At 38.9% G+C, this 18,234-nt stretch overlaps 1 long non-coding RNA gene across 5 annotated transcripts; it reads left to right on the top strand.

Annotated features, from left to right (window-relative positions):
• Positions 1 to 13: 13 nt before the first annotated feature.
• LOC108445902 lies at positions 14 to 17,946 on the top strand. 5 transcript variants are annotated; one of them, XR_001860930.1, is made up of 5 exons: positions 14 to 812; positions 1,557 to 1,597; positions 15,433 to 15,634; positions 17,095 to 17,275; positions 17,485 to 17,946. It is a non-coding gene; the product is annotated as an uncharacterized LOC108445902 (long non-coding RNA). The 5 variants fall into 5 exon arrangements; XR_001860927.1 differs by having other exon boundaries at positions 1,557 to 1,632; XR_001860928.1 differs by having other exon boundaries at positions 14 to 965.
• The last annotated feature ends 288 nt before the right edge of the window (positions 17,947 to 18,234 follow it).

Here is an 18,234-nt window from a genome sequence, read left to right as displayed (position 1 = left end):
GAAGAGGAGGAGCCGTGAGAGGAGGAGGAGGAGGAGGAGGAAGAAGAGGAAGGAGAAGAAGGAAGGCTCCGAGCTGGGCGTTGCTCTGGCAACGTCGCGGCCTTCGCCCCGTCATGGCCCGTGAGGGGCGGCTCCCCTCAGCCTGAACCCCGCCAAAACGAGGGGCGAGATTCCTGTTGCTTTTTGTTGAAAGCCTCAATTAAAATTAATCTGGGAAGGCAATAATAAGGAATGAAATGAAGGGATATATATAAATATATGTGTACTGCGGTATCATTACTTGTCGGTGGCGATTAAGGGAGTCCTGCTGTCTGGAAATTGGCTTTGCCTCCCAGGAAACCTGAGGAAAGAGCTGCCCTAGTTAATGCTGCTGTAGCTCTTGGGAGAGGCTTGGAATGAAATAGATACAGGTTTTCTTTTGAAATATGCTCTTGAATAAATTAGTTTGCGTCCAGAAATGGCATCTGTTTTCCTTGGCTCAGATATTTTTCTAGGAAAAGTGTTTAGATATGCAGCTCACACGGAAAGTGGGGCTAATATCTGAGCAGCTTTGAAAATCGGTGCATCGGAAAATGTTGTTTTTAGAACAGAAATGCTGGTTTAATTCCAAAGTTTAAATACAGAAATGCTGTGGGGTCAGTAACTCCTGGAGAGGGAAAGGATGGGCCCTTAGACGTAGATCTCATGAGGTGAAAAATGAAGTGTTTGGCGGAGTTAAGTGGCCTGGTGTTCAGTGACACCATCTAACAACAAACCTTCTCTTTTCAAGGAAGTCGCTGAAAACACTGGCTGCATCTCTGTGTCTCTTGGAGGTAGGTTTTGAGGAGGCAATTTGGTCCACTTTTATGATGTTTTTGAAAACAGTGCCTAGAATTTCCCGACTGGAAGTTTGAGGTCACATATCCTCTGCATTTCGCTTGGGCTGTGGCTGATGGATTGGAAGAAACCTGGGCTGGTTATTACAGGTATACTTAAGTATTAAACATACCCACAGGCCTCCTGTTCCTGTAGGCCCTCTGAACTCAGAAGACCTTTCTCATTTGTGTAATTTTTCTGTCTAATTGTCACAATACTGCTCAGTAGCAGCACCAGTGCAGATTTCAGATGCGTGGCAGGAAGCACTGGAAGAATTTCATGGCCATGTCCCCATCCTTCCAAGGATAACATAAACCTGTTGTGTTTGGCTTATGCTGTGCCATATTGTTCATTCTCCCACTCTTTGCTCAGTCAGTCACTCGCATTGTGTTTGGATTATGAAAGACAATGTGAAGAAAGTCTTACTTTGCTTCTCGAATCCGGGAAAGCAATTATAAATCTTTTATTTTTAAATAGTGCTTTATGATTGGAAATTATGCATGCCTTCTGTACATCTCTTGGAAGGGTATAAATATAAAAGATTTGTTCAGCTGTTTCTTTTTTGTAATTATAAAATGCATCAAAGTACAAATGTAGCTTTAAATCCACGTTGTTCTCAAACTGTTTCTCATTGCTACATGCACTGGAAATATGAAATTAATTCGTGGCTGCTTATTAATCAATGGTGTTTGCTCATGCAGGTCACTTGCTGATTTATCTCCAATTCACAGCTCATTAGAAGGTGTGTAACTCTTCAGAGATGTTGTTATTTAACAGGTATGTTTTCCTAGTGCCGTTAATGACCTCTGGATTTAGTAACTCCTGACACAAGAGAGATTTGGGAGATTATTCACAGAAAATTGGAAGTCTTTTCCCATGGGTATTGCACATATTAGGTCATGGAATACCTGGTGATAAATTTACCAATTTGTATTTGGATCCTACTCCCAGGATGCCAATAAATTTCATAGAGTGCCCAGGCACATTTCCAGGTGTTTACACACTCAGAAGTGTCCCAGACTTTCTCATCCTCCCAGGAACAGGTGGTACCTCTTTAATTGGTGCAATCACTGCTTTTCATCAGTGCGTACCTGCTTTTCCTGGGGTTGTTCAGTGCATGAAAACATTGGAACAAACTCTGATCCTTGTGGAACTCTGCCTGGCATGCCCTGGCAGCTCAGTACCTCTGCAGCAAAAGTCACTCTGTGCTAAAAGTTGCTGAGAACGTGTTTTATAGACAAAAATATTAGAAGAACATATTTTGTGTCCTGAAGGAGCTCTGCAGAGATCTGAGCAGGTTAAGGGATTACAATCTTTTGTATCACCTTTTTTAAATCAGAAGGTGTGGAAGGGACTGGTGCTTTAAAATGAGGTGTGCAGCATCATCTGTGGTGGAATTTAAAAAAGCTGATCTCAGATACAGGGAAAGAAATTTTAGTTAATGATATGATAAAAATTGGGCTTTTTGGTAAGTCTGTAGAATAGCAGAATGTCCTGAATATTCAAAGGCTTTATTGGTTGTCTTCATTTTACCCAAAATGCTGCTTGAGTATGGAAGACTTCTGCAAAATTAAGAGGGTTTAGTTTAAACTGTTTGAAGGATTTGAAAGTCTTGCCAAGAGGCTCAAATAACCTTTAAAATTCGAGTGTTTCCTGAGTTTTGAGTGCTCCATCTTTTAAAAACTGTCTCCTGCAACTCTACAAACCCTGACTTTAGTTTGTATTTCAAGCACAGGAAAACAGCTCCTGTGCTCCTGTATCTGAGATGGTGAAGAATAGAGCCCAGTTTTGAAAACATCCCTGAGGTGATGGCTGAGTTTCACTGCTGAACTCTGATCCTCTAAGCTTTGTCAAGGAGACTCGCAAGGAATTCGAAGCAGATATTTTTATATTGCAATGACATCACCCTGTTCCCTGAGGTTTCCAGAAAGCTTACAAGCCTCTCTGTGTACAGCAGCGTGTTCATTCCTGTGAAATCATTCTAAACTAATTCTACTGCAATGGTGTCATGTAATTGTTCCAAAGCTGCTGAATTAGATCCCGGAGTCTTGGTTTTTTGGGTAAAGATAAAGCCTTGAATGAGAATCAGCCAGCAGAGCCACAAAGGGCAGCTGTAGTTTTTGCTCCCTGCACAGGAGGGTGCTCAGCCTCTGTCTTTATCTGCAGGAAGGAGCGATTCCCGAGGTCATCAGAACCAAGTGGAAAGGCTGTTTCCTGAACAGGGCTTTTCTTGTAGTGACACTGGAGGATCTGTTAAATACAGTGACTCAAAAATTATTCAGCTGTTACAGAATTTCGGGAGGTGTGTGTTAATTGCTGCTGTTAGACCATTACGGAGGAATTTAGGTCAGAAGATGTAATGATCATGACGTTGGTATTCTCTAGTGCGTGTCCTTAAAGGTGCCAGAATTTTCAATTGAATCTTTGAAGTTTCTCAAAATCAGGGTTTTTTTCCCATCTAATGTGTTCATCTGAACGTGTGAATCCCTGTGTGAATCGTTCAATATAACAATGAATTCTCATGTGTGTAAACATGAGTGGATTTACCAGGAAGGAGTAGATGAGTTTGTTAATTTATATTCCATTTGTAGTACCTGCTAGTAGTTATATCCTTAATTATTCTGTATTTTCCTTGTTAAATCAGAGAATATCCAGAGCTGGAAAGGACCCACTGGGATCATCAAAGCCCAATTCCTGGCCCTGCACAGGACAGCCCTAAGAATCCCACCATGTATGTGATATATAGCAATATATTTTATGTTCAAAATCCAAATTAAATGTTCCAACATAATTCATAACATGGAATCTGACTTTATATTTACCTTTTTAGGGATCAAAGAGGGGTCTTGGATGTTGTTGTCTGGTCAGATTTTAGTTAATTGATTTCTCTGTCTGAAAGCAATTTGCCAAACCTGTGTGTTATACGATATTCCAGGCCTCTGGATGCATGTCCAATTTCATCACTAAGGAAAGACAGTTTCGTTTTTAAAAAGCAGATGTCTGGAAAAGGAAATATCTTCTTTCAGACCTTTTGGAATAAATACAAACCCAGAAATGTAGTAGGCAAAATCTTGTGTGCTGTGGGTGAAGGGGATTCATCCCATTAACATCAGCACATAAATATTTGCTTCATTTCAGTCAATATTTACCTCACAGGTCAATAAAACTTGTTTTGCACTTCACAGAGTTAATATTTACTTGCTGTTTTTAGCTTGGTGACAATATTTAAAATTATCTTAAGGGTATGGGGGCATTTCTATTTCTTTTCTAACAAAAGAAGATTTTGTTCTGACAGAGGTGTGTTAGTTTATTAGGAAGTGTTATCCACGAGTAAGACCATGTTTGTCATGTAATAAGATTATCCAGATTATGCCTGTAACACTTTACAAGTATGAAAATGATTTTTTTGCTTGAAAGGGTCAAGTGACTAAATGTCTTACCAAATTTAAAAGTAATTGCTCATGCCTGTAAAATTAGGCAGTAAAAATTAGGATGGAGACACTAATTCAGAAGGTAAAGTGAAATTAAAGTACTCCTTATTCTGAAAATTATTTTTGTTTTGGAAAGCAAGCACTAACTTAGTCATTTTTTCAGTTAAGTCAAAGCACAGTGGCCAGGCTTGTATGGCTTAGGAGGAAATGCAGAGATGAATTTTAGATCCTTATTGTTGACTAGACCACATTTCCAAATGTGCAAGTTCATTTCCACAGAAGAATCTCCCCCCACGACATTTCATATTTATATCATAGTTGGCTGTCCATTATTTCCAGTGGCTGAGGTTTATTAGGAGTTGATACATGACTTTCAACCTGCTCCAGCCTTTGTCTGCAGCCTCTGGGTGAGAGACAGGCCCAGCTCCTTGTGTCTGCTCCAAGGAGATAACAGGGGTGCTTGTTAAGCCACACGTGTTATCTCACTGCCATGTACCCTGTTCCTGCATGCTGCCCCCAAACCCAGTCCTGAGCAGTTTGTTTACATTTCTGTCACACAGCAAAACTAAACATCTCCAATTCTGTCCCTCAGAATGGTGATTTTTTTGATTGATACAATTAGAGATGAGGGCGAGGTTATTTAATTGAAGTCTTCAGTTGAACTAACGTCTCTGAACTGAATCACAGCACACCCATATCCCTCAAACTGTCAAACAAAACATCTGTTTATGATAATGATTATCTTAATTGAAGAGTTCTAGCTCATGCCATGCTTTTCTTCATTAATAGAAAGAATTAATGGAAGAATAATTAGAAAAGTACTTTACTATTTAACTAAGAACTACTTCTGAAGTGAAACACTGCTGAAGGAATATTGGAATTCATCTTAGGCTCCTATATAAACTTCCTCCTGGTGAACATCAACCAAGTTAACCATTTTTCAGCCTCCAATGCTGCAGTAAAAATGTTCTTCCTTAAATCTGGCTTGCTTGCAGTCAGAGTCTGACACACTGGATTTAGTACAGCTGCAGAATTAACATTTGAAACTCCCATGCTGCACGGTTTCCCCACGTGTTACATAAAAATGCTGTGCAGTTCCTCTCTCCAAGGCTCCTCTCTTAGGGCTTTAGCTGCCTGTTTGCCTCCCCTTTGGTTACTGTTTTAATTTATACACAATCCAGTTTTACACACTCACCCAAATTACTATTTATTGTGAGATGCATATGGTAAATTAATAATTTTGCCCAATATTGACTTAACATTCAAGGTGTAACAGCTTCAGAACATATTTTGAAGATACACTGTGTTTCGGGTGATGGAAGGAAATGTGGGTTTCTTTGAACATCTGAGCTGTAGAACTGTGATGGTTTGGATGTTGAGTTTCCACTCAAGAACAAGAAGTTTTCAGGATTTTTCATCCAGAGGCTGAATTGCATTCAGGAAGATTTTTGGAAAAGTAACTCATTTGATTTAGGGAGTAGATGGATTTTAAAGTCCCGTGGTAGGTAAATATCACCAGGAGTACCCCCTCCTCCATAGGTTTTCAAGGCAAAAGTAGTTCTGTTGGTTTTTTATTCTAAAGAAATATTTCCTAACCTTTATTTTACAAAGAGTCCTTCATAGCAACCAACTAATTTTTTTTTACTTTCATCAGTTTTTCAGCCCAGATTTGGAAATCACTCCTTCCCTCTTTATTCTAATGGTCCTTCCCCTCCAGGAAAATCTCAGCTTTGATTCCTCTGGAGTCAGCAGTGAAGGATAGATTGGGAGCAGTGTGAAATTCTTGCTGATGCTGCTGCATCTCCTGACAGGAGAGCAGAGCCACAGAGCAGGAAATAGCATCAACATTCTTCATGAAGCAGAGAAAATAGGTGCAGGCAAATACTTTAAATTGAACTACAATGAAATTATTGCTTATGGCCCAGTTTCTCCCTTCCATCCAGAATCTGTCATTTAGGTGATTGGGCCAGCAGGTGCAAACATAATTGAATTCAGGGAAGTAAATAAGGAGGGAGGCTGGGGAATGTTTGCTAAAAAGGAGACATCTATTTTACTAATTAGAAGGATTTATAGGATGTTGCACTGAAAAATAGATGATTATTGATAGTTCATCTTAATCATGAGAGTTACTTTATGGTTTGAGTTTCTTCCAGCAATAACCAGGAGCAGCACCCCCTCTGCTCTGGACACTTGTTTGCAGCTGGAAACTTTCAGACAGGCTGCAACAGAAACAATGTTGTCAATTACAGAGGAGGTAGCAAAAAATATGTGTTACATCTGTCTTTGAATTAGTGACAAAGAAGTTGGAATTGCTTTCAGTTTATTGTAAGAGCGTAAAAAGTTATTGGACTCTAGGAAAGTAAGATGGAAATTGCTTTTGATAATCTCATCTAAAGGTATTTTAATGGAAATCAGCAGTAGGTGTTAAACTAAAATATTTGTCAGTGGACACTGCTGAAGTGAAAGTTAAATATTTTTTAAAATTCATTTATTTTAAATGTAGTAGTGCTGATAACACTGGCGCTTAGGTCAATATAATTTCTCATTAAAATTCTTTTAACACTCACAGCTTTATCAGTTACCAGCGAGCTCATCACGGCAGCCAGGTATGAATTACACATTTCCCATGCCTTTATCTAATTCATTTCTCCATCCTGCACTTCAATAATTTGAATCTGAAGTACATCAGGAAAACAGAGTTGTCTCCTTCTCTGTGGAGAACTTGAGCAGAACTATTCCTCACAAAGAGTAACAAACAGCCAGACTGAATTACCACGGGGGAGGTTGCAGCTGAGATTGTAAATAATTTGAGAGACATTTGTGATACATTTCCTTCTGAAAGGGAATAATAGAAAAAACCCCAAATCCATAGGATAAATTTGGCTCAGCAGCCTGTTTGCTATTTCACGTCTAACACTCCTTTTGGAGATACACCAGTTACATCCAGCTGAGGCCAGTTCAGTTTTATGTGCCGGGTAAAACGGAGCGGATTCGCAAGGCTCTGGCCCGTTCTCTTGTGTCTGTCTCTGTGTCTGTCCCTGTGTCTGTCCCTGTGTCTGTGCATCTTTCCAAACAATTCGGAGAAAAAGGAAAGTTTTGCAGTGCGGGTCACGTGGGCAGCGCGCGCCGCGTCACGTGGGGCGCGGGGCGGAGGGGGCGGGGCCCGCGGCCCCGGGGTCGCAGCCCGGTCTCCGTTCGGCGGCGAACATTAACGGGCTCCTTTGTTTGTTTGTGTTGTTCTGTGGTTGGGGCCTTCCTTTGGTGGGCTGTTTCGTTACTTCGGTCTGGTTTCTGTTGAAATTGCATATTTGAATCGCTTCTTTGAGTTGAGTATTGCTTTGAGTAATCAAATCGCTGTAAACAGCTGTGCTTTCTGCTCAGAGACAGCCCTGGTCCCCCCACAGAAGTATTGGATCCAGCACAGAGGTAGCAACAAAGGTCCCGAAGATACATAGCTTGAGTTGCACGGAATATTTAAAGTCAAGTTTACATATTCCTGTTCATACTCCGCTGACTCTCTAGCACCTGACCCGCGATGGACACTGTTCTTCTGCACTCAGTTCTAAATGGATAATTATCCTATTTAAATATTAAACACCAGAGTTCTTTTTTTATTGTTAAACCAATATTAAACTAGGACAAAGCTGATTTACAGTCTATGGCAGCGTATTCCAGAGTCGCTGGCATTGCAGCTGATGTCCTGTTCCAGCAATATTGGCACTGCCAGGAGGCACAGAAATGTAGATTTTAATCAAAAAACTTTATTTGAGATCCACTTCAGTTAAATTATAAGTTAATCTTGCCATGTGAACTTCCAGGCTGTTAAAAAGGGCAAATGGCTGCAGTGTCCTCTGAAACAATTCAAACCCTATTTTTCATCAGGAGATGATTCCACTACCCTGGAACTGAAACTTGGGTGTCTTTTCCTCACAGATTGTTATTTAATCACTATATATTAGCTTTCATTGCCCTTTTGATATATTTAGGCTCATAAACTTCTCATTGACTAGACTGAATTTACCATGATGTTGTTACTTTTTATGAACAGAATGAATCAATAGCAGATCTGTTGGTTTGCACTGAGTTGTTTAAGGGATGCTTAAACTTTACTGAGAGAAAATGGAAGGGCTGATGCCCAGTCCTCCCCTTTAATACTCATTATTGGTAACACTGAGTACAGCCTGCCTCAACCAGCAAGTGCTGCACACATTATCCAGAGATGCAGGGCCAATAACATTTCCTAGCATTCTTTGAAATGTAAAATATTTTGCAGTGTTCCCAATTTATGGCATGTAATGCTTGCAAATTATTTATTGTTGTAGTGGAAAGCTTTTACTTCATTACTAGGGAATATTCTAGAATAAGACTACTTTTTTTCACTGAAAATAGTAACTTTGTCTTGAAAATGTCTGTCTGATATCTCCTTTTATGTGTACTTTTATATATTTTTATATATTTATATATGAGGAAATAGTAACTTATTTCACTGTACTCCTCAAATAGTCTGTACAAACCAGCTGACTTCACCTATGAATTTGAAGCACAGTGTTAAGAAATATCACTGGGTTCATTTTATCATTGAATTTTAGGGATTTGGTTTCTTGCCTTTTTTGTTGTTGTTGTTGTTTCTGTGTTTGTTTAATAATAATTAAAGCCATCTATTAATCAAGTTCCACATGGACAAGTGCAAAACTGTGCCTGGTGGATCTAAAAACTTGGGAATTCTTACATCAGTGTAGTTGGGTGATAACAGCCCAGACTTTGTGCTTGCTGGAGGGATTTATTTGGATTCACTGTTGCCTCTGTGGGCTTCTTCACCCATTATTTATGCATCTTTATTATTGTATTAAGCGGTTAATTAAATCTGGTCAGGTTAACCTTTCTTGATGATTAGAAGTAGGCATCTCAGCCATTGGAAAGCAAATCATTTTGGGTGGAACATCTTGTTCTTGTTTGAATAATTATCTTTGTTTACATTCACACAGCATTAATCACTTGAACCAGACATTTTTTGGGAAAAATGGGGAGTGCCCAGAGCAGGTTTTCAAATGCTCTGTACAGAAATTATAAAGGAGATACATTTCCCTTCCTTCTCCTCCATGAGCAAAATAGGGAAACATTTTGTATTAATAATCCAGAATTCAGAGTACACAACTGTAATTTGTTGTCGAATAACTTTTAAAACCCAAACCTCCAGGCTGACCACCTGAACTGAGTCCTGTTTCCTCGGTGAGAATTCTTCAGCAGTAGTATTCCAGTATTTTCCTGGTGGAGTATTTCTCATTCTTTTCCAATTATTACTGTTATTTTATAGTTCTGTTTATCTTTGTTCTGTGATCTTTTTTTGAGAGCTAGTGAAAGCCTCTTGTCATTTTCGCTGTCCTTCCCCTTGGTTTGGTATTTTCTGCCAACTCCTCTACCCTAAAGGCTTTTTTTTTTCTCTTTTTCTCCATGCAATGGGATCTTGCCTCCATAAAACCATTGCCTTTATTGCTCATGGGGGGGTGAGTTTATCCCAGAAAAATGCTCTGTATGTTGTGGCTTCTGTCATCAAGGTGGGAAAGACCAAAAGGAGAGATGGCAAAGTGACCTGGCAGATTTTCTGATTCTTCTTTGGGAAGAACTCAACAGCTCAGTCAAAAGATGTTCATTCTGAAGATAATTTTGTTTTGATCATGAAATACTGTTTATAAACTGTTATTTCTCAGGAACCAAATTGTGGGATCATAGGAGAACTGTAAGCTCAGCGTGGTCTGGGAAGTGGGATGGTAGGAATTATTAGAGAAGAAATAGAGTAAAACCACAACAGATTTCTTGGTACCACTGTAAACTCATCATGTATCTGTGTGAATACTCTCTGCCTCAAAAAGATGTTAAAGCAGCAAAAGCTGTAGAGAAGGGCAAAAAATGCAATCAAGGATATGGCAGATATGGGGAATGTGAACCATATTCCCATGTTCCTTCTACAAAAGGCCCCAAAGTCATTTAAAGATGTAACTTTCTTCTATGCAATTCCTTTTCTGATTAAAATGGTCTTCTGTAAGTGATTTTATGATACATATAAATATTATGGTTATCAGTTTTCACAGTTAAAATAAGGCTTTTTTCTTTGGCAGGAGAAAGGCTGTACATGCAAATTCAGGTTCCTGATGCATTCCCACTAACTCTGCCCTTCTGTTCTGGCAGAATTAGGAAAAACTGTGGGTTTTGTATTTTCTTTTATTTGTTTCTTTATGTATCATGTGCTCTCTGATTCTCACTTATTTCATTATCTGTCCTGTTCTTTTTCTTTTTTATGGCTACATTTGTGGCTGCATTTTTTTCTTTTATGTGTTTATTTTGCCTTGAACTTTCTTCCAAATCCTTCAATTCTTTTCTTTTTAGCCAGAGCTGAATAAACACATTGAAGCATCATTTCCCTCTCCTTTCATTTACACTTCCTTTCCTCTTCTACTTCCCTATCTTTTCCCGTTTCCCCCTAATATTATCATTTTCCCCTCAGCATTTGTTGATGTTTTTCTTTTCCATGAACTTTCCTGCCCTTTTTTTGGTATTTTGTACTTCAGCTCAGGGGAGACTCAACAAGAATTTGGGCCTTTTTTCCTTAATAGTGCGAAACTGGATAGAAACTACCCTAAAAATGTGTGGGACAAACTCTGTCCTGACTGTCCTGTGGCATGAGAATGACTGCGAGCAAATAAATTCCTGTTTAGCAAATTTAACTTCTCCTAAAAATTCAGGCTCCATCCTTCCAGCTGGAAACTGGATCATATCATGGGTTATTACAAGCTGTTAAAATTTGAGACCGAGGAGGGGGAATAGGCTGAAGTTATTCCATGGATTGTTCTGTTCTTTGTGGGAGGCTGTTAAAATAAAGCAACAGTATAAAAGATGAATTATATACAATTTAATGGAAAGCTGTTGGAAGTCATTATGATATTTCTTCCTTGATTGTCTAACATTTGTGTACTTTTAAAAAGTTTTACATTTTTTGGTTCTTTCTGAACATTATGAAAATTGTACTGAGAGGAGTAAATTCATCTGCATAAAATTGACTGCAAAGAGCAATTAGTCCTTCATTAATATGCAAATTTGGTCCAGTGCAGATTCATCTATATATGAGGCTTAAATATGCAAGTCAGTCTTGCTGTGCGAGAAGCCCAGATGCTTTTATTTACTTTGAAATTGAGGGATTTGGTTAATGATGTTGTTGACAGGAAAACTTGAATAAATTTGATGATCACCATCTTTCATATTAGACGAGGCCCATGGAAAAAAATTACCAAGTAAAATACCAATTTTATTTGGTAATTTCCTATTACCAATCTTGTAATAAAATGTAAGATACAAAGTAATAGAGTTAGATTTCCTAATGTAGTTATCCTGAGACTTAAACTGTTCCCCAAAGATAGAGCCATTTTTCTTAAACTTTGTTTTTCCAGAGGGTAAAGACATCTCCATAAGCTGTATGAATAACACACTGCCTGGAGATTTAATATTGGAAAGTTGGTTCTGTGACTTGTCTCAGTTGGTGAGAGGCTATAAGCCTGAAATGAAAAACAGGAGCTTTGGAAATGGTTCTTTGTCATCTTCCATGATTTATCTGTAGACTCTTCCCAGGAATTAGTGTTGAGGCCTTTGCCCTGAACCTGTGGAACCACCCTGGAATCTGTCTGAACACACAGCCAACTCTATTTGGATCACCTAAGCTCCTTAATAATCATTTTCCTAAATATCTTTAAATCTTTACAGCCCTTGGTAATGAGACTTTCTTCCTGCTGGCACCCACCGTGGGCTGGCTCAGAGAATCAGGGTTTTTCCTTACCAATAAATCCAAGCTGTGCTGTTTCTTGCCTCTCTCCTCTTTTCCTGCCCCACAGTTCTTTTGGCACATCCAGGATGTCCAGCAGCCATCACTCAGCCAGGTATGGGAACAGTTCCTTTGCACTTGTCAGTCTTGATTCACCTGCAAGGTCCCACAAGTTGTTCCTCCTCGTGTTTCTTCCTTTTTCTTTCTCTGCTGTTCCCTCAGGCCTAAATTTAGCTTTGGCTTAAGCAACCTGGTCCGTGAGTTCAATCATGCCCACTTTTTCCTGGACCAAATCTGCTCTTCTGTTTTGCCTGAGTGAGGCATTGGCAGTTCCAAAATAACAGAGAAATGTAGTTTAAATGGACTGAACTGTGGGGTAATTTATTAAGCTCTAGTTGTAGCTACCTGAGGACAAGTTAATGGATGAGACCATTTGATTCCTCTCAATTCTTGGCACAGCTGTTTGGGATATAAATCCTCACAACAGTTGGTTTCCAAATCCTTAATATGCTGCACTAGGCAAAAAGTTTATACAACCATGTTCATGAAAGAAAGAAATTCAATGAGACCCCAAAATTGTTGATGTGGTCGTGGTGTGGTCTTGCAGGTGAATCCAAAAGCAGGAAAATAGAGATGGAATTGATTATTTGGGGGCAACAGAGGAGAGATCTGTTAGTCTTGTAAAGGGTCTGGTTATCCTGCAAGGGAATCTGTGCTTTTTACCATCAGAATGAGGCACTGGCAGCATCAGAAGGCAGTTTATTTGCAGTGCTTAATAGTTTAGGAGGTGATAAATTGATTAAAAGGTGAAACTTTAAAACCACACCATCTGCTGAGACTTAGATAGCCTTTGCCTTTGAGAACATAGCATGGTTGGACAATTTCTAGTATTTTTCAGTACCATCCACAGAAATCTTGGCTTTCTGATCTAGCTCCCAAAAGGAGGAAAATATTAATTTTGAAATACGTAAACAACAGGCATCTCAGCACAACCTGAGGTTGTCTCCTATCAACTATGTAATCTTTATATTCTAGATTAATAAACACTTCAGCCTTGGAGTTTATTAGTCCAAAATATATTTATTACCTCATAAATTCAAACCCCCTCCAGTTACCATCTAATTAAACTCCAGTGCTGTGCATGCTATCTTTGGGGATGTATTAATAATGGAATTATCTTGTGAAACAGTAATTACATACTTTGTGCATTCTTTGTTTCTTCAGTGTCTGTGTGATGAGTGGGGCACACAGTGCTCCATTGTTTGGAGCTCCTCCAAACTCTCTGTGTATCCAAGGATAAGCAGATTTTTTTTCCCCTCTTGGTAGAAGAGGGAGAAAAGTTTGTGCATTTTTTGTACTCAGGAAGAACCAACACCACCAGACTAGGAACAGTTATGAAACATGATTGTGCAAGTGATTTTTAGCTCGTGCTTTCTCCTCAGTCTTTGAGGAGATTACTCTTAGGAGTAAAACCTCCTTGCAGGATATGTTTTGTCCTTATTGCAACTGCCAAAAGGTGAAGACAACCACTTCATCTGCAAGAGAATATTCATTTATGAGGCTTCACTGGTGACATAGGTTTGAAAAAGGAAAATAGGCTTAAAGCCTTCCTCAGGAGAGAGATTTACTCACAGTTTTTTCCAATGGTGAGTGTACTTGCTGTATTCTAATTTATAAATGTATTGACTCTATCTGTGCTTGTGCTTTTTAAGGTTGTCCCCCATCTTCTACTCTAGATAATTTGTATTGACAAGAATTCTTTTGCTCATTTTTCCTTACTTACTGCAGAATTAGGTGTCTGAATCCTGCCTGGTGTTCCCTTCCCTGCATGGAAAGAGGCACAGGAGGCAACACCTTTTGCACATAACTTCCCTGGAGTTTTGAAGTGCCTTATCTCTAGTTCAAGTACATCTGTTGAGCAACAGTGGGAGTGTGTGATTCTTGTTGACACAGGCTCTGCTCTACCTGACAGGAGGGGGTTTATTCTCTGTAATACTTCCAGATGCTGTATTCCAGAAATTGTGGCTTTAGGATCCATATGTTGTGTTTTCTTGCCTTTTATTTGTTCACTGCAATTGCTGGGGCTGTGCAGTGTCTGCATGGAGAGGAAGGGCACTTCCCACCAGTTTCCTCACTAAATCTTTCAGATCTTTCCAGCACGAGTTTTGCCCTCTCCCTGGTTTTCTGCTCCACAAGTTCTGAAGTCTAATGCCAAATGCAATATGGAGCAGTGGTCACTCACTTCATACAAAGGGGTTTAACTGAACTTCCAGCTGGAACTCCATCTCCACTCCTACCCTGTGATTGCAACTTAATGCTTTACTTGCATTTTGCAGTCATTCAGAGGCTGTTTTCAAGTCTTCCAGTTTGATATCACTGCAGAATCCTGCAAGAATTCTGCCAACAGCAAGGCCAATGTGTTGGAAAGCAGATGGCATTTCTAGTACCTAAAGCCTGGTCAAGTTTGAGTATCTCAGGAGTAAGAGTGACTCAAACTTGTAGCTTTGATTTCCAATAAGGCTCTATTCGCTTTATCCAGTAATTTTCACCTGCCAGCACTCACAGTGATTTAAATCAGACAGTTTTCATGGGTGAGTGTTATTCTTTGGAAATAAAGAATGCGTGACAAGCTCCTGTAGTTTCATGAATAGCTTTTTGTAAACCACAAAATGAAATGTAATTACTGTATGATATATATTTTACAGAATCTAAAATGGCTTTATCAGCCCAATGTCTAGGAATTCACCTCCTGAGATTGAACATCTTGTGCTTGGTGTCTTAGTAAAAATGGTGTCTGATACCACTTGGCCACACTGTAGAATGGAACAGTTTCCATTGTAATGAATAGCAAACATCTGCAAAGAATAATTATATTTATGACATATTGCTCAAACATATATTATTATTGTTACAGCTCAGGGTTAATTACTGGTTTATCAAAACCTGCTGACCTCAGAACTTTTGGTTGTCTAATATTTCTTGTGGCTGCTGATGAAAATGATGGTCTGTGTGTCCCCAGAAGGGTTCCAGGTTGTGTCTCGCCTGTTCTGTCACTCTGGTTTTTTGTCACTGGTGTCTGATTTGGAAACTTTCAAGCTAGGCACCTTTCTGATGTGTTTTTCCTGATGTGAATAAATTCACTGCAGAATACTTGCAGAGCAAGAGATGTTTGTTGTCAAGCAATTATATCAGATGAAACATACAGAAGGGTAATATTTTAGTCTTTTTTTTTTGCTACAGGCATGAATCTGAAGATGAATTCTGGGAATTTAGGGAAGGAAAAAGAAAGGGCTTTTATTTTCTTAACTTTTTTTCCTTGTCCTCTGTATTTTGCAGTGATTGCTTTGAGTCTGTGAGGTCATCATGGTTGAAGGCATGAAGATGAGGACATTAAAGCCTTTGCCTACTTATCACAATTATTCTGGAGACAAACACAGGTCAGAAGACAAATGTTACGAGCTACCTGTAAGTTCTGGTTCACAAAACAGATGAGAATCCAGACATACTTCTGAACTTGGAAATGAAATTTATTCTCAAGGTAATGGTTGAGCTCATTATCTGCAGCTCTTTCTAAATGTAAAGTAAGGAGTGCAATGCCCATATATTCTATCTATAACAGCTGACATGTTTTCTGCATTCCTGTGTTTGCCTAAGAAGTCATGGATAATCAATTTGATGTGCAAAATATACTGCATGGATGAATTCTGATACATATCACTTGCCATGGCTGTGCTGTTATGAGAGGCAAAAACTTCCAGAAAGGAAACAGCAAGGAAAATCTGCCTGATAATTTTCTCATCAGTTTTTCTCCAAGGACATATCTGTAGGTGGATTCTATAGACAGTGTTTGGGGTTTTTTTCCCCCCCTGAGTGACTGGTTCTCTGTGTGTCAGTTATTTTCTCTTGCTCTATTAGAAATCAAAGCTACCTTATCACTTCAGTATAAATATATCTGTATTTATATCTCTCTCAATATCTCTCTCCTATAATCCGAACTAGGAAAAGCTAACCTGAAACATTTCATTTTCAGCCTTTGTTATTATTTAAATACATGCTTAAAATGATTTTTTAAATTCCCTACATGTATTACAAATAACTTCCCATCTTACTGGGAAGCAGAATAGGCAGGAACCGGCAGCAGACAGATGTGATTATAAAAGATGTTCTGTTTTATAAATAATATTCTGGTTGTAATGAGACTTATGGTCTTAATAAACTCTTAGAATGTTTTCAACACAACCAAGTTAAGTAAGTTTAAAATCTGATTTTCTAGTTCTAACACCATCAGATCACTTTTTGCCTTATTTTCGAGGACAATCCCCAAAATTTTTCTTATTTTGAGAGAATTTCTCACAAAATAGAGTAACTCTAGTTCCAGCAAAGAAAAAAGGGAAATTTGTATGGATAAAAAGCATGAATGACAATCCTGATCATGTGGAAAAAATCAATCTGTGAGCTTAGACGTAGTTCCATATTAGTCTCCTCCTTTCTTGGAAATGCGTATTTTCCCCAGAATATCCAGCAGCATTACGTAGCCTGTCAAAATTTGGCCATAATATTTCATGGAGTTGGTGCATCCTTCTTCTGGAAAGAAACAGCTGGATATTTTGTGTCTTAATGTGACCAATCCACCTCTGTTGTTGTCATTTTAATTGCTGGGGCTGTTTTTTTAAGTCCTCCACAGAAGGTCTTTGTAGTGACAAGCGAAGGGTTCACGCTTCGTAAGCAAACATAAAGAATGCTGCTGCTAATTGGAGAGGGAGTAATGCAGTTATGATTCCATCAACATTTAAGTTACATTGGGAAAGGACACGTTTTTTGTTGTGGTTGTGTTGCCACATAAAATTTTACTCGGGGTGGATTTGGTGGGGAAGGTTTTAGAACAGAAAAGAACTAATCCTAGAATTACAGGGACGGGAGAGATGGAAGTTAAATTGTTCTAAGCTACGTCTACAGTATAAAAATCAGCATTTTGTTACTCTTTCTTTAAAATTCTAGTTCTTAATTGCTGGCTTGTGAAACAGCTTGTCTGTGAAAATGGAAAGAATGGACAGCCTTGAAAAACTCCCTTTCCCCTGCCTTGAAGAACTGCAGCCACAGTGTTTCATGTGGAAGAGGATTCCTCAAAAATCACCAGTTTCCCAAAGGAAGGAGGTTGTTATTTGGTAATTTAGGCCTTGTGAGTGTTTTCTCCTTGATATTCTGCCTGTTGTACCTGTAGCCCTCCCAGTTTCTAAAGTCTGATGGACCTTGTGTTAAACCTTGGCTTTTTTCCTGAATTACATTTCCATGGAATATTTAGCTATGGATTAACAGTTTTACAGTTATGTGCCCAAAGTTCTTTCCCTTTAATGCTGATTTTTTTTATATTCACATCTCTCTTCTCAGGTGGACACTCAGCTTGAGTAGCCCTGGGAGGGCCAAAGGTGCTTCCTTTTCCAGTTCACTGCCTGGATTTTAGAAGATGTAATTTTTTAGCATCTAAACAAGGAAATCACAGCTATTTACATGAGAAGAATCACAGAGATGACAGGGCTTCCCCCCAAAACACTGCCTGTGTAATTGCTGAAGACATTCCAAGCCACTCTAACGAAGTACTGTCTGCCAGTCATTATGTTCTCCTTGGAGGACCATCTGTTGCACTTCAAATATGTAAAGGTCTGCTATCATTTATTGCTCCAAACAAATCCAGGCCTTTGTCTGACGTGCTGGAGCTCCTGAATGGATTCTAAAGGTGGTTTCAGTCACAAAGGGCAAGATACTCCCTTTGGTTGCACTCTAAGTGAAAGGTACTCCTTCAGCTCAAATTTCAGAGCACAGATATACTGATTAAACTGATTTCTGAATGTTTTCCGTTTATTTAGAAATGAATTTTGAACAACAACTATTAAGAATATCTGAAATACATTTTCTCTTAATTCAGCCAGGAGGACATTGGAAGATTTTTGCTCCTGGTGAGCAAATCTTTCCATTGTAGTGGTATCCAGATTTGATATATATTGAGATTGGAATGAAAATTACCTTATTTTAAGTAAATTCTTTAATTAGCTTATTTGTATCTGAAACTAGTGATTCAAAGAAATAGTAAAAAATAGAGTCAGCAGCTCAAAATGCTCAAACCTTTCTTAGCACATGTCC

This window comes from Corvus brachyrhynchos, unplaced genomic scaffold (assembly GCF_000691975.1).
Source record: "Corvus brachyrhynchos isolate BGI_N302 unplaced genomic scaffold, ASM69197v1 scaffold283, whole genome shotgun sequence".
NCBI classification, from domain to species: Eukaryota; Metazoa; Chordata; class Aves; order Passeriformes; family Corvidae; genus Corvus; species Corvus brachyrhynchos.
This window is presented reverse-complemented; position numbering and strand designations above follow the sequence as displayed.